We start from the raw sequence: 14633 nt of genomic DNA on the forward strand, positions 1-14633 counted from the left end.
CCTGCTCCAATTTCTCTCCCTCCTTCCCTGCCTCACTCCTGTGTCTCTCAGGTCTCTGGCTTCTGCTCCTTGGCATTGTACTTGCTAACAAGAAGCAGCAACATGTCATTGTGTGGCTCTGCTTTCTCAGGAATCAGACTAAGACAAGTATACATAATTATAAACAAAATCACACCAAATGGACGTTTACCTAGTTATTTCCATTAACTTCAGTCACTAATATTTCTTGTGGTCCAGTTGGAATACAATCGTGGAACAACTATCCCTAGCAGGACTTTAAGGGCCTATGCCATCATCTTTACAGCTGAGGATACCAAGACCCAGAGAGGGAAGGGGATTGTTCAAGATCACATTCCCTGTTACTGGCGTGTGAATACAGTACAAACGTTTATTTAGTGCCCACGGTGTCAAATTTCCATATAAATGATTGTACTCTGTGCTTGAACATTCGGTAATTAGTATTATTGTCCTCACTGTATGCACAAGAAACAGAGGGCCAGAAAAAGTGAAATGAAATGTTTAAGGTCACAGCTTTAGCAAATGGAAGAATCAGGTTTACATCAAGCCTCCAAACTCCACATATCTAGTTCTTTCCCCAACTGTTTCCCAGAGGTAGGGATGTAGGCCCTGGCTGTCCTGGGAACTGGGTGGAAAACCATGATGGACCTTGCAGGAAAACAGGCTTTCAACTCAAGTCCTAGCCCTGCCACTTAATAGCTTTGTGACCTTAAGTTACTTCATTTTTCTGAGCCTTGATTTTTAATTCCGAAAATGGAGATCCTAACATCTACTCAGAGTGTGGCTATGAAGAGGAAATGAGATAACATATGTAAATCTCCCACCGCAGTGCCTGTACACAGTAAGTGCTTAATAAATGTTGGCCAGTATCAGTTCTGTGGAATCAAAGATGGCTCCCAAACACAATATTAGCTTCTCTTTTGTAAGTGCTTATTAAGTGTCACACATGGTGCTAAGCATTTCCTATAGAAGAAGGGATCACTTCTAACCATCCCAGCCTCAGAGAGGGAAGGAATCGATGAAGGGGAGTGTCTATTAGTCAGTCAAGTTTGCCGTCGTTGAACTTTGCCCTATCTGTGTAACAGTTTTAAAACAAATTTATAGCTTAGTTTTGTCCTAAGCAAGAACACTGTGAAGTATTAGGTTGGATGTGCTAGCTATATTTTTCTTATGCACCTTAAAACATACATACTCTTCGTTATAATTTAAAAGTGTTATTATTTAACATACTCAAGAAAAAATATGAGATAGAACAAGATTAGCAGAAGGTTGATCACTGTTGAAACTAGAGTACATGGGGCTACACCACTACCTCTCTAATTTTAGGTATCTGTGAAATTTTCATAATAAAATAGTTTTAAAAATAAAATAAAACACAATTATCAAACCTGGAGGTGGGGGAGGGGAATGTTCTTTCACAGAGACCTAAACTTATCTCACATTCTCCAGAGAAGCAACTGTCACACCTTGGGAAACACTGGTCCATAATACCCGTGAGAAGGTCATGGCACAGGGACAGACACTCAGCCTTCTTTCTATCTCATAGGCTGCATCCTCTGTGCTTAGAAGAACTGGTCACACAGATAAATGCCTGATTAAAGTTTGCTGAGTCAACGAATGAATGATTAGTACTATAAAAACCGGCATAATCTGAAGAGCCCCTGCTGTTTTTCTTTTACTGCTATGCCATTTGGATTCCATTACTGTGAAAAATACCTAGAAAGTTTCCATAAACTTCCACAGTCACATCTGGTTGGCACCGGATGCGTTTTGCTAAATGAGATCAAATGTATTGTCTGATATTACTTGGCTACTACTAGTTTATATGTATTTGGTCAAAGAACCTCTTACCAGATGCTATTAAGAGTAAGTTTTAAAACCCTTTGTCACTTACCAGCAGGCCAACACCGACTGTGTCTGCTCTAAGCTGCTCTGGGACACATCCTCTCCCACTCACACCTATAGCCAAGTGAACCCTACCACACTCCACAGATACTCCTCTGAAATATTCTGTGATCAGAGTCTGGTACCAAATTAGAAATCTCAGTTAAAGGCTGAACACACTAGAAGGCTAAATCTATCTAGTAGGATAGAAAGGCCTTGGCAGGATCACTTTTTATATATATAATTAGTTATCCTAAAAGACAGTCATAGTGTGCTGTTTTATTATGCAAAGCAGTTAGTATTATGCAAAATACTGTTTCAAGTTATAACATGATTTTTTTTTCCTTTGCTGGAAGATATGAGCTAAATTTCTATTAAATATCCATATACCTTTTGAAACACCTTATGTATTCAGTGTAACTCTTTTGAATATAGCAACAATAAAAGAGATTATATGACTAACTTAAATATCTAAAATAGCAAAAACTATTTTTTCTTTAAGTCTGAGAAATTAGAGCAGCAGTTCTACTTTGCTACCATAAAATAAAAATACAGAAATTAGGTTTCCAATCCCAAAATCTTTTTTCTGGAAATAGCTTTCTCTCTTGCTCATAGAATGAGAACAAGCCATCACATCATTTTTATGGATTTTTTCAGAAATGAAGTGGCTCAAGAATGGTTAGAGGGACTTCCCTGGTGGAGCTGTGGTTAAGAATCTGCCTGCCAACGCAGGGGACACGGGTTGGAGCCCTGGTCCGGGAAGACCCCACATGCCACGGAGCAGCTAAGCCCATGTGGCACAACTACTAAGCCTGCACTCTAGAGCCCGCAAGCCACAACTACTGAGCCCACGGGCCACAATTTCTGAAGCCTGCGCGCCTAGAGCCCGTGCTCCGCAACAAGAGAAGCCACTGCAGTGAGAAGCCTGCACACCGCAATGAAGAGTAGCCCCCGCTCGCCGCAACTAGAGAAAAGCCCGCATGCAGCAACGAAGACCCAACGCAGCCAAAAATAAATAAATATTTATTTATTTATTTATTTTTAAAAAATGGTTAGAGAAGGAAGCGGATGCAAGGTTGGTGGCTCAGCAGCCTCTAATTAGAGTAGCACCATATGATGCACAGTCTGATACTGTATTAAGCCAGTGCACTTGGACCACCTGAGACAAAGCTGAGGATCTGTTTCACATCTTGCTGAGTAAACCAAACCCCAAGTACTTTTCCAGGGAAGTGATTAGAAGGTAATTGTCACTTTAAAAATTCTACATGGAAATAAACTGCAAATGGTCCATAAACAAATGAAAAGATGCTCAATCTCACTTATGTTGAAGAAATTAAAATTAAAATAGTACTTTCTCACCTCTTTGTTGGTCTATTGACATAGCCTTCTAACTGCTCTCCTTCTTGAAGATGGAGCAATCATCTAAAAACAAAAATCAAGTCATGTCCTTCCACTGCTTGAAACCCAGCTTTCCAGTTCACTTAATAGTTACATTTAAACATAAATTACATCTTTCTTTAGCCTAAATTGTATCATTCTGCAACTTTTTGCATTTACAATGTCTTAGAAATCTTTTCATGTTAACACATAGAGATATGTCTTTTTAGCTGCTGCATTAATATTCCATAGTATGGCTAAGGTTCACTTAGCTATTCTCTAATTAATGAACAGTTAAATTGTTAATAGTTTTTTGCTGTTATAAATAAGGCTGAAATGAACATCCTATACCCTTCTTGTCACTTGAGAGTGTTTTTCCAAAGAAGATACTGAGAAGGAATTTTTTTTTAAAATGGCCACTGCCAAGATGCCTTCCAAACCAGCTGTGGGGGCACCCCACCAGCAGGAGTGTGAGAGACCTACTTACACCTTTGCCAACATTTGCTTCTAGATGTTCTGAACTGTTCCGCTGTCTAGTTCCGTGACTTGTATCATTCTTTAATTCCAGAAATTCTTGTCTTTAATAATCTCTTTAAGTACTGTATCCCTCCCTCCTCTCCTTTTCCTCCTGTGAAAGGTGGAACTTTTGAATCTACACTTTGTTTCTTCATTTTCCTTTCATACCTCCCATCTCTTCCGCCCTTCACACTGCATTGTGGGAGAATTCCTTGACTCAGTCTTACAACTCACGCATACGCTCTTCTTCCGTAGCGTCCGTCCGTTTCCAAGTGGGTTACGCCCTCTCGCTCTCTGCGCTTCTTCGTGGCTCCACCCCCGACGTCAGGCCGACGCGACTGGGAGCGAGCGCGCAGGCGCAGCTGGCTTCCAACCACAAGCCCAATCGTTGGCTTGGCCCTGGCCTCACTCAGCAGCCATGGGAGCGTCAAGGCAGTTCCAGCGCGCTCCATGATCATGGGCACCCCGGGCTCCAGCAAGAGCACCGTGGCGCTGCACATCATCAAACACTTCCAGCTGAAGAAGTTCTCCAGTGGGGACGTGCTCTGAGACAACATGCTGAGGGACACAGAAATTGGTGTGCTGGCCAACATTTTCATGTCCCAGGGGAAGTTCATCCCAGACGACCTCATGACTCGGCTGATCCTCCAGGAGCTGAAAAATTTCACTCAGTATAACTGGCTGTTGTGTGGTTTCCCCAAGACACTCACACAGGCTGAAGCCCTGGATAGAGTTGATCCGGTACACCTGGTGATGAACCTGAACGTGCCCTTTGCGATCATCCGGCAACGCCTCACGGCTCGCTGGATTCATCCAGCCAGTGGCCGCGGCTACAACCTCGAATTTAACCCTCCCAAAGCAGTCGACGTGGATGATGTGACTGGAGAGCCTCTCATTCAGCGTGTGGATGATAAACCAGAAACACTTATCAAGAGAATGAAGGTTTACTAAGACCAAACAAAACTGGTCCTGGAATATTACGAGAAAAAGGGAGTGTTGGAAACATTTTCTGGAACAGAAACCAATCATATCTGGGCCTGTATACATGGTTTCCTGCAAACAAAAGTCCCACAGAGACCCCAAAAAACTCAATTACCCCACGAGGAAAAATCCTTGTGATTAGCAAGATGAGCAGAACTCTTCCTTTCTTCACATGGAGTTCCTTGTTCTAAGATCCCACCATGAATGAATTCTTTGAAAATTTTATTAGTTTCACTTCTGTGGATTTTATTCGGGATACTAAGGATATGCCAAATGAGTCTGATAGTAAGATTTGTCTTTTGGGGACTTCCCTGGTGGCGCAGTGGTTAAGAATCCGCCTGCCAATGCAGGGGACACGGGTTCGAGCCCTGGTCCAGGAAGATCCCACATGTCACGGAGTAACTAAGCCCATGCGCCACAACTACTGAGCCCAAGTGCCACAATGACTGAAGCCCACAGGCCTAGAGCCTGTGCTCCGCAACAAGAGAAGGCACTGCAAGAAGAAGCCTACACGCCTCAACAAAGAGTAGCCCCTGCCTTTGCAACTAGAGAAAGCCTGCACGCAGCAACGAAGACCCAACACAGCCAAAAATAATTAATTTAAAAAAAGATTTTTTTTGAAATTGTCTAGTGTGTTTTATCCAGCTGTCTTCTGTGAGTGTGCAATTCAGAAACATTAAAAATGTCTAAACTTTAAAAAATTCTTATAGACCAAAAGTACAAGAGCAACTGGTAGTAATCTAACTTGTGTTCAGTAAGAATAAGTGATTGGTAAGGTTTCATATTTTTCTGGAAAAGTAAAAAATTAACATTATACTAATTTGCAGAAAGTATTTCATCAGAAGCTTTTGTGTAGCCAGATACCAAAAAAGACATTTCTAGCACAGGGGATGTGGTTTTGTGAGATGCTACCTCTATAAAATTCCAGATAAAAATAACTGGATTTACCAATCCACTGCAGAATGCGAGTTTACTGATGTCTTTAAGAAACCTATAAGGAGGCCGTATGAGCTATATTACTTTTGTTGTTAAACATACCTTCAGTTTACTCAGAATTTTCAATTTGCTATAAAAAAAATTTAGGAAGGTATTACTTCGATATGATTTTTTTTCTTTTGAAAATACGTGTTCACTGAGGGATATAACATGTTAGAAACTGACATTGTAAGTTCTTGTACAAGCACCAAAATTGAATGCATTTTCTTTAATGGAAAATGTAATTGACGTCTTATGTTTTCAGATGTTACTGAAAACAGTGGTTAACACTGTGCGCTTCCCCTGCTGGGGGCATTGGTTCAATCCCTGGTTGGGGAACTAAGATCCCACATCCCACATCCCATGCAGCCAAAAAAAAAGTGTTTTAGGATCTACTTGACAGTTCTCTTTTTGATCTCTATGCCTTGGTGAGTAACAAAGTATTTTAAAAAGAAGAATGAATAGAAGAAAACTTGTGATACTGCATAAAATAAAATACTGTATCATTAGGAAATAGAAATAGATCAAGCATGCCTGGTGGGAAATTTCCTTGACAGAAATAACCATCATAATTAGAAAACAGATGTGGCAATAGAAAGGCTTTATATGACAGGACCAGGAAAGTAATTGAATTTGCTGAAGGTAGAGTTCTTTATTCCTGATCAAAGAAGTTGATACCTGCTGGCGTTCGCTGACATCCTATCTTAAGGGGAAAAAATCTTGCCAGTGTGTGTAATCTGAGAATGAGTGCTTATGTACTGTGCCCTGGAGTAGTGGGGCAGTATGAGAAATGGAGGAGAAACCAGACTATATCTTAAATGGTATATTTATTTTTATTTTACTTGGTGCTAAATCAAATGAAACAAGTCCTTGTACAAGCTATTACTAACTGCCTTTGAAAAATTCAGCCCATCTTACTCCAGGCACTTCAAATACAAATACCAGCAAGTGTTTCTTATGTATTTGAGGGGAAAACTCATTTTTCTTTCTTTTGATTTTATTTTTCATTCATTGTCAATTTTTCAATATGGACCAAGCCTTTTAAAAAGAATTACAGAAAACATTTCATTCTTTAAAATACTTTCTATAATGTCTTATTTGAATATTGTTATACGCTTTCCAAAAAGTAAACTACTAAACTTACGAACTATCACTAGTCACTAGGTTATAAGACATCATCAGTCTTTAATAAAATTAAATTTCAGGAAAAATATCAGTTTCATCTGCTTATTCAGTTTTTTATTATAAGGACCAAATTTTAATCTCCATGACCTCCAGTTGATTTATTTGCGACTGCTCTATCCTCACACATCTATCAGAAAAATCGACTTATGCTTATTCTTAATTCCTGCTTTGCTTGCTCTATCATTTATCTTGCTTGGGCGTTGTTAGTTCATCCATCTTGTTGAGTTTGTAATCTTTTGTAGCGTTGGTCTTCTTCATATGTGTGGTGATCTTGTCTCTGTAATCTATATGGTTGAGATTCTCCATTAAATTGCATTGTCTGTCAATGGGTAGTCATCTTCTTGGGGAGATTGCTGTTCTAAATTGTCCTCTGGCCTTTTCTCAGGGACAGTGAAGAAGGAAAAGCCACTGGGTGAGATTTCTCTGGGGTGTTCAGGTCTGGTGCCCAATTCCCCTCCTCATGACACAGAGCCATATCCATCTAATCTGGGCTCCCTGGCCATGACTCCTACCTGGAGGCTGACACTTTGTCACTGCTGTTTGGCTCAAGAGCAGATGGAAAGGCATCAGTAGAGGATGAACTGATGGCCCCTCCTGCAGCAGTGCCCCAAGGACCGAAGTGTTGATTGTCCTTGTTACCCTCCTGCTTCGGGTGTCTGCCACCTTGGGGATGGAGTCTTGGTGCTCCTTCACCTTTTTGGCACTAGTCTTCTGTACACATTTTAGATTGGGCTCTGCGTTTTTGCATCAATCCAGTGTACATCCCATACTTTAGGATTTATCCTGGTTTCTGGTTCACTGAAAGTTTCACTTCTTACTTAGGATCATCAGTTAAGGCCCTTGCTGCAGGGATGAAGATGCTGGACGATACACTTAGTCCACCACCCTGAAATGGAACCACATTTCCTTGTCCACCCTCAAAATTCATAAGTCGTCAGGCCTAGAGCATGGCTTTCAACTCTGGCTGCACATTAGAATCAGCTGGGAGCTTTAAGACAGAACATTGACACCCTGGATATTTTTATTTGGTTATCATGGGTAGAGGCCATGGTTATTGCTATGTTTGCTGTATTTTCAAAGCTCCCTGGCTTTTGTAAACCACTACCTTCAAGCAGCAGAGCTGACTTCCTCTGAGAGGGCAAGCCTTCTGAACAGTTTTCTACAGAGACTCAGAACCACCTGGCAGTCTCGCTGGCTAGAACATTCATCACAAAAGGCTCTGCCCTCCTTGTTGTACTTTTTTCTCCCACACATGGAAATATTGAAGCAATGGATATTTTATCATTAGTCATCACCATGGATAACTAACACTTTTCATTTTAGCTGTTGTTTATCAAGTGCCACATCAAATGTCACTCTAGTTACTGATTTTTGAAAGCTTGCTTACGTAAATATCTTTTCCTGTGTGGCCAGTGGGTCGAGTTCTGATATCTCTATTGTATTTAAACTCAGCTGATGATGCTCATTTTTCAAGTATGCAGGTTGTGAAACCAACTTGCAATGAAATCATGATATATTTGTTTGATGTTTTCTAGTCTACAATAGCTTTTGTTTAGTTCTAACTAAAAATCCGGGGAAAAGCCAATTAAATGGATTCTGAAGATGAAGTAACCCAAAACAATGCATTTCTCTAAAAAACAGCTAAATTTTCTATTAATAATTGACATAAACTTACATAAACTGAAATGGGAACATGTTTATGTGCAATTGTGGGATGTCCTTATTCTCCAATGAGGCCTATGATCATGGTCTTGTGAGATCCTTGCACATTTTTGGTGGTTGACCATCTAGACAGCTTTACAGTGATGCCTTCTCCAGCAAGGAATAGGAAAACACCAGGTATGCAGAATGAAATGAGTTTGAATAGAGTGCAGGTGGGGAGTAGGTATTAGGAAGAAGAAAAGATGGGGGATGTGTGTAAGAGAACTTTGAATATTATGACACAGTAGCACTGCTCTCCTTTCAGCAAGATGAGAAAATCTTCATAATGTCAGGAGATTGGAAAAAAAATATTCAAAATTGGTGGTGGTGGTGGAGGACTCCAAAGGGGGTAGGATTACTTATAGGCAATGAGAATGTGTGTTTAGTAAAGAGGATGTCAGGCCACGTGGATACAGAATTTGGCTACTGTCAAACTGTAAGGCTTTGGGAATTTATCAGATATCCCACTGAGCCACTGTTGCATGGATGGCAAAAACCCACCCAATTATGATTATGGGTAAGAGAAGAAGTCATGAGGTGAAAGAAACGAGGAGGAAGTAAAGTTAGATGTTGACTGGAAAGACACTGGGGGGAGAATGGGAAATTGTTACTAGGCGGGACATCGAATTGGAGGGTGGAATAAATTAGAAGAAAATCTTTAGAACTAAGAAAGAAATTAGAAAATATTGGCAAGAGAATTGACAGAACTGTGATAGGAAAAAAAAAGAACAGACCCCCACTCAGAGGGAACAAGCTGTAGTTCTGCCTTCTCAATATTTTTTTTCTCCTTATAAAAAAAGAAAAACAATGCCTACTATATCCCTTGAGCACTGGGACATTGATAAGAACCATTAACTCAGGTAAGGAAAGAGGTCCAAGTAAATTACTTTGAAGCAAATGAAGTCTTAATGGGGTTTTCATCTAGCAGGAATAGGACTCACTTCCTGGCATTATTACCATTTGGAATGGCCATTTCATGGGGCTCTAACAGGTGGAAACGTTGCATGCAATATGTCTCCAAATGTGATCATTTCAGAAATCATCTGAGAACTGGTGAAAAGCTTTAGCAAGTTTAACAATCCTAGAATCTTCCTTTACTTAGTCTCCATGATATTGCTCTCAAAAGTTAACAAATTTAAGCAATAAGGCAATCAGATGACATATCTGTATGTACTGGGAGCCTGGGCTCAGAGGTAGCCTTTACACGTGACGACAAGGTGAGACTCAGGCTGTATATAACTACCATCTGACAGCAAAGTTTTCAACTATATTGTAGTTTGTTAGTAGCTCTCTTGTTGCTTAAAATGTCTTCCCAAATGCAGTAGGGAGGGACCTCAGGACCTGAAATCTTACCTGGAAGCTGTAGTGACTCCTGAGTCCCAAAGAGATGCCATGGGCCAGCCAATGCTGCTCCCACAGTTGTGGGCACCAGGGGAGGGAAAATGTCAAGTTCTCAAAAAACAAACTAAAACAAAATATAATTTAAAAAACAAATTAACACAAACAAAAATAACAACAAAAAAAGCAGCAACACATAAGAAAAATGTGAGTCCCTTTCAGGGACACTGTCCTTCTGTTTGGATGACTTTCTGCTTCTGGTCTCTTGTTGGATATGCTATTGTCTTTGTCTTAAGCAGAGTTTGCCTTAAATCATGATTTGCAGCGTCAAGAAAGTACAAAAGCTCTCCTATTGTCCACAGGGCCTTCCACTTCTGATGATGGTCACTAAAAGGGGGACACATTCTTCTAATATTTCACAGTTAACAGTAAGGCTTAGAATCATCTCGGAAGACTTAACACAGTGACTAATACTTATTCTAGGAAAAAAATGAGGGATATAAGCGGGCTGAGAGAGTGATGGTTGCCTACAGCATGGATGGTGGTGGTATGGGATGTGAAAGCTAAGAACGAGGTCAAGAAAATGGTACAGAAAGGGAAGTTGAAGGATAACCTACTGCCACGTATCTGCCTAGGGCAAGGCTGGGTGGAAAGCAAGTATTTTTGTTAGTCCAGCAAACCTTCCTCCTCGCCCCCTACAGAGTGATCTCTAAAGGTTTTCTCTGACACAACAGGCACCTGCCACACGTAATCCTTGGAAGTTCCTAGCTTTTCTTGCACCAGTATTTGCAATGTTTCTAAACAACTACTTCCCCTCCTCCTTGCACTGCAGAAAAGGTGTCCATTCTGTGCCCTGATGCATTACAGCTGCAGATTGCCTGGAGTTTGCTCATCACCACGTGGCCTTTTCCAATCAGAAGGCTCCTTTCCTCAGGTCTCACATGGGATTGCTCATAGTCACGTGATGACCCTTTCAATGATCTAACATGGAATAGCCAGCTGAGCAGGAAGGGCCATGGGTGGCCTTAGAACTAAGCCGATTGTCCTGTATCAGCCTGAGCCATTGGTTAAACGTTCACATGACCAACATGAGAACATGTTCATACAAGTGTGTGGAGCAGGGGAGGGTTCCTCATCTCCAAACACATGTTCTAAAAGTGTGAAAATCCCTAGCGTGCCTCAGTCTTCGGCTCCATTAGTGAGCTTGCGCATTCTTAGGGAACCACACAGTGTAGAGTTTATTAGGAAAGCCCAGCCACAAGTGTGCGCCTGCCTCACGTCCAGACATTTGGTAAAATCCACTTGCTCCCACCTCCCTAAAGACACAGCGCACAGCTGTATGTGGGGATCACCAGGGCCGAGCTGAACCAGTCAACTCAGTGGGTTTGCAGGCTCAATCCGACCCTTACAACAGCCAAAAGCAGCCTCACCAAGCCTTTGTATGAGGGGTCGCACTCTCCCTGGGAATAAACTCGATGAGTCCTGTTGTCTTTGAACTGCCCTGCCCACACTCAACACCTATTTTAGACAGCACGTGACTGACTCACAGAAGAGAGCACAGTACTGCACCATGGTTTTAAAGCATGCTGCACACCCACTTCCTTGGGCAACAGCCCCAAAACACACAGGTCTCTGAGCGCCGACGGTGAGGACCCTTTCCTCTCCTGGCATCTATACACAGACCCAGTGAGTGAGGTCACCAAAATGCCGCAAAAAACAAGCAAACATCTAAAACTATCTCCTGAACATACAAGTTGACAACTTGAGCGAGAAGGTAGAGGCAAAAAAAAAAGTCATTTAGAGCTTGATGTCTCCATGACAGAGTTAGCTATGCCCAGGTGCTGGGGTGGGGTGAGGCCTGAAAGAAACCACATCAACAGGGGTTCAGAGGCCGCCAAGGAGGTGTGTGGAGGACCTTTTCAGAGGGGCCAATGGCTCCAGGTGAAGGCATGGAAATGAAGTACCATACACTCCAATTCCCTTCCCCGTGGCGTCTTGCCTCCGCTAGGTTAATGCTCAGAAGTTGTTTTACTGAAAGCTCGTTTGGCAGCTGGGTCTGAAACCCACTCAACTTTGCTCAGATAAGTTGTGTATTGTGTGAGGGTAGCAGAGAGAAGAGAGAGTGCTCACTCTATGTATGAAAAAGTCTTGGGAATTCAGGATAACTAATAAATTAGACCTCAGAAGGGACAGGAACTGGGATCCCTGAGAAACCCTCCACGGCCAGAGCTGAGCTCCCTGACTTAGCACAGGGGTCACAGGCTCCAAAGCCTACGGGGGTCCACACACATGAATCAGTGGGTCTAAAACAGAAAAGTGCTCATCACTCAGGCTCAGGGTCCCCAGTGCAGCAAGTGGTCGCCCTGGTGCCTCAGCTTACATTCCATGTATCTGTTTCCTTATGTTCCTCAAGCATGTTTGGCAGTTCTAGCTATGTCTCTGATTTCAGAAAGAGTAATTCAGTTGGTTCCTGGTTTGGTTAGGGGCCATTCCTGGTCCAGTCCCATGGTGGGTAGGATGGCCCTTTCCAGTAGTTGTCGGTGAGGAAGTATGTGTGGCAGGTCAACTGGGTTACCTTTGTTGACATTTCCAGATCTTGCTTCCTCTTTGGGTCATGTTCTGGAACTGAGAAGGAGGCACAGGGTTTGTCTAACCTGGACTTCCTGAACCGTCCTCAGTAAAAGGAATGAAAAATGACCAGAAGCTCTGTGAAAACTTCCCAGCATGCTCAGAGGTGGAATCTAACTGACAGGTCTCTGGCTGGTGCTTCTCCCCTGGGCATCACCTGAGCTGTTCCTGCAGCCAAAATTGACTCCTTTCTCTTCTTTCTTCACATTTCCAAACTATACCACTCCTCCTTACTAGTAATGTTTGTTTGGAAATAGGTCTATGCCTGATGGCCTTTCCTGCAGGAAGAGTTCCAGAATATTCTCTCCCCAGTAAGGAAAAAAATTGGCAGGTGAGCTACTTGTCTTCACCCAGTTCTCATGTTCTGACATGGGGAAAGGGCTGGCAGTACTGCATTCTTCTCTGCTTGCTTGGTTCAACCACATCATTTACCTTCTGATCCAGCATTTTCCAAGTCTCTGTAGACTCCACTCAATCTGTGTATTAAGAAGGGCAACATTTCTCAGTCTTACAAAGAATTATTTTCAAACATGCCATTTCTGGAAGGTGGCACCAATGTTCTTTACTGCTTTTTCTACCCACCCACAGCAGAGCAGAGAAGAGCCCCCTGATTTGGGGGCAGAACTCCTGAGCGTGAGTCCAGCTCTCCCTTTACTCACTGCTTTGAAAGTCTTTAATTAGAGGCAATAATGGAACAATGGCAAAGGTAAAACAGGCTGACTCCTTAGGATTTCCCGAGGACTCCTTAGGAAAATTTTTCTAATATTCTGCCTTTCTGAGGAAAATCCTAGACCAGGAATCCATCCAGGCGTGGAGAACACCTCTACGAACACTTTTATATTTTCTAGTCCCAATCTGTTTTCAACCCCAATACTTGGGATAACTACAAGACACCCCAAAACTCTAGAGTAAGCCCCAAAGCCTTGGTTGTAGTCTGGGAGCCTGTGATCTCTAACATTTCCAAGAAGGATCATATACTGGGGGTACATTGGTAGTCCCCCTTCTCCCTTTCATTTACTACTGGAAAAAAACTTGAAGCTAGGCAGTCTATGCCAGTGTAGGGGGTATTTAATTGCCTGTCAGCTATCTCCTCCTGCCTCTGATAGATAACAACACACTAATTTTCCCTTGAAATTCCCCTCCCATTCCCCAGTCTGGTGTGACTGGCTCCAGGCCTGGGTACCAGGTCTGGGCCTAGAAGGTCACAGGGGCAGTGACTGGTTCAGAGATGGGCACGTGTCGCAAACTGAGCAGTGAAAATCGGCCCTGACATTGTTAGAAATACAGAGAAAAAGGTATTTGAGCCCAGTATTGCTAAACTGGTAGATGGAACCCCTTGGTAACCCTTTAGGGAATGCCTGACTGTGCATGAAACTAACACTGAGGAAAGCAGGGCTGAGGGAAAGAGGCAGTGACAAAAGTCCTTCACATACTGTTGAGAGCCCTGGATCTAACTGTGCCTGAAATCACCCACCAAACTTTCAGGCAGGGATTTCAAAACCGAAATGGTTGGGACCAATACACCTGGTCTAGTGACAAATTCCTAGACCCCTCATTTCCCCCATGTTCCTCCCTTCATCTCTCAGACTTTATCAACTCATATTAATCTATGTGAGAATCCATCCCTGAAGCAACCGTGGAACTTGCCATTCTTTAGACATGAGTTTTCTTGATCATCCTATGGTAATCCTTTCCGGTTCACGGGGTTGCCAAGGTTCAGATTTTATCACTAAAGTATGTGGTCAGGAACTAAGGTTATTTCCCGTAGAAATAACTGTCCTAAAATTGAAAACATCAATTGAGCAGCTCTTGTGGGCTTCGCAGGGCCTTGAGATCCCTTGGAAACAAATGTCACCTCTTCTACCATCTGCCTCGTGGCACATGGCTGTCTTGCTGCTGTCTTCCTGCTGTGTTCCCATCCTGCTCTTGTAAGCAGAGCTCTGATGCTGCGGGAAAGTGTCACAATAAACCTTTGCCTTCACTTGAAGCCTAAGTAAATAAACTCCTGGACATGTGCCAACTCCTGTCGG

General features: G+C 42.4%; 1 long non-coding RNA gene and 1 pseudogene across 1 annotated transcript in view; one reads left to right on the forward strand and one right to left on the reverse strand.

The window, feature by feature from the left end:
- LOC141278312 (uncharacterized) overlaps positions 1 to 14633 on the reverse strand; it is a 176120-nt gene that overhangs the window by 73091 nt on the left and 88396 nt on the right. Inside the window, exon 2 of the long non-coding RNA XR_012330815.1 lies at positions 3262 to 3324. This is a non-coding gene — a long non-coding RNA (uncharacterized lncRNA). The remainder of the gene's footprint in view (positions 1 to 3261; positions 3325 to 14633) is intronic.
- On the forward strand, positions 4096 to 4914 carry LOC101336731 (GTP:AMP phosphotransferase AK3, mitochondrial pseudogene; annotated as a pseudogene).

Source organism: Tursiops truncatus, chromosome 3, assembly GCF_011762595.2.
Source record: "Tursiops truncatus isolate mTurTru1 chromosome 3, mTurTru1.mat.Y, whole genome shotgun sequence".
Taxonomy (NCBI): domain Eukaryota; kingdom Metazoa; phylum Chordata; class Mammalia; order Artiodactyla; family Delphinidae; genus Tursiops; species Tursiops truncatus.